A 2,887-nucleotide genomic window follows, 5' to 3' on the forward strand; every position below is an offset into this window, starting at 1 on the left:
TTCAACAAGATTCGGTTCTATCGTCTTTGTCTCTCGAAAAACGACACCAAAAATGCATTAACTGGGTGAAAGTTTGACAAAAAGAGGTTGAAAGATAACTATGTACAATCGAGGATTATAAGTTTCAAGCGGAAACTCTACTTAGATTAGGCGCGGGAGGGAGGGGGTCATCCAGTCATTGCTCTACGTATTTTTGATAGTAAAATTCTTGTAATAATACCATACTGGTTGAAAATATCATAATAATGTTTTATAAATTCATACTGAATGGATATCACAATGTAACAAACACTGCAATACAGTGACAGCTAAGAAGACGTTTATGTGCTTTATATGGAAATATTTCGTTTTTGGATAAAGCTTATATAAAAAAAAACAATGTCCAAATGTTTTAAGTAGAAAGTAATAAATAGTAATTTGAAATGATGGGAAAAATACATCATGCTGGGCAACTGGTGATAAACGTATAATCGAAAGCATGCTTTTGCTTTTATATAGATTAAACAAACGGTTGTAAATGCTAAACGATTTTTTGGCAAATATTTGAGTAACGATGTATCACTGGATAATGGGAAACGTTTTATATTATATTTCAATATAATAGTTAATATAACTTATTAGAGTGGACTAGTTAAATAAATTCTTTTTTCGTAGCAGCGGATGATAGGATTACTTTTTTGAATTTGAATAAAGTCGCCTATCCACATTATTATTGAATTTATCATAAAGTGATATGATTATCATACATACCTATTTGTGATTTTAATAATAATAATAATTAATTTCACTTTGGTCGTCTATAATTATTCTCGGATGTAAATTGCAACATTCTTCTTTAGTAATGTCACCATTTTTATTTTGTATTTGTCGCATAAGCGTGATTGCTCCTTTAATCAAGTGTGGTTCACTCATACTTGGAAAGATGGTTGTAGTTGATTGTTTATTTATCGTGTACTGAGAATTGTTGAAACAATTGCTTCGACTAGTATTTAAATGGTTTTTAGGCCTGCATCCGCACTAATCAAACATGTGGTGGATGCAAATAAACTTTTTACTTTACATTGTTATTGACAGAATTGACCACTCAATGATTATTATACCCATCAATAGGGCAATGTCAGTTTGGTTTGATTGGTTTGATCTATACATATACACGTTTATAGGCACTGCATGACAGTGACAACATATATGTCTTCATAATGTCGTTTGCTTGTTGAACCTCGTAAATACATAATGTTCAGGACTAACCACAAAGTCGACTTTTGACACATTTCACACCATAAACTGAAAATTACAAATATGCAAAAGATTGCACTAACATTTTGACGGATAACATTAGGACGAATAATTAAAAGGTTTAGAAGGTTCCAGTCGAATTTACGTTATTTGCCATGTCTATCGTACTTTCATTGTATGGATATTAGAAATGAAAACAAAAATGGTGAAATCAATTCTTCATATCTCAAAAGAGTGCTCGTTGCAAGGAATGAAATAATGAAATGAAATAAATGAATACTAATACTGTAAATTCAGTCAGATTTTAGGGTGGTATTATTTTCCCATTATATAAAATATTGCATTACAAATATGTGCAGTAATATGCCCAGTAGAGTTTTTATAGATTTTGTCTTATAATAGCTTTTGCAACGGAAAGATGTCCATGTGTTTCTTTATATACAGTAATTAGACTGAGCTGTGTTCAGCTGTTCTGAAAAAAAACTCTGGTGTGTAACATTTAAGACTCTATTTTTTGTAAATAATCTGCGACGAAACAATGTAATATCACGTGTCATTACAACGCGGTACGATTGTGTATGCAAATAAGATGTGTCATGTTTATTAAAAACATTAATTCTTATTCGAGACGCAAACAAATTAAAAAAAAATAAAAAAACAAAAAGCTTGTGAGAATTATTCGATAAATGGTTTCAACAAATAAAAGGTGTTCTACAATTTGTCTGTCAGTTTAATGTTTGGTACTTTGAAATGTGTTATTGAAAAAATGCTAAGAAAAAATAAAGAATATCAATATTAAAATATTCTTTGGATTATATTGCTTAGAAAAATAAAATGTGAACAAAAAAACACGCTTCTGACGTGGGAGTGTGATATCGATTAAAATAGTGTTTAGTAAATTTATTGCTGGATAATAAATGAATGAAGTGCACCTGTTAATGGTAAAAGTTGTTGAATGTACAACAATCGCTATCTTCTTGTCAATCAATGACAGTAGAACTCCACCATGTAATAACGTGAATAATACGTCTAGAAATTTTGAAGGCGGTAAATACGTAAAATACATGCTACATATATCATTTTCTATGATTAAAAAGATAACAAATTATTTATTTAACTATTCAATCCCCCCTATATCATGTATATCAGAAAAAATGGCATTACGCAAGACATTCTCTGTGTGTATGCGTGGAGATTAGTACACGCTACACTAATGAAATATATCATTATCATCTCTACTGAAATGTACGTTTCCGTTACCTGCCACACACGTCATTCCGACTGTCATTTGTAAATCTAACTGTCTAAACATGTGATATATATATATTGATTTAATACGTGAATGTACTACTACTATATCGCAGCATGGATACGTATATGACTGAATGCTAAGTGGGGAATGTTTTTTTTGTTTCATTTGTTTCCCAAATGCTATGTAAAATATTTTCCTTATTTCGAATACATTAAATATAGATTTCGAGGTAGACTAAGATTCAATTTGAGTGAGTAAAACAATAATCAACAAATTGGAATTACTCATTTTATAATACATTACATATCGTAATTAACCGTCACGCACATGTCTGAACACAGTTCAAATGTAACTAACAAATCATACACCTTGTCGTTTCATTTTCTTCATTGTCTTTTC

Source organism: Saccoglossus kowalevskii, chromosome 2, assembly GCF_978046115.1.
Source record: "Saccoglossus kowalevskii chromosome 2, keSacKowa6.1, whole genome shotgun sequence".
In the NCBI taxonomy this organism is placed as follows: domain Eukaryota; kingdom Metazoa; phylum Hemichordata; class Enteropneusta; family Harrimaniidae; genus Saccoglossus; species Saccoglossus kowalevskii.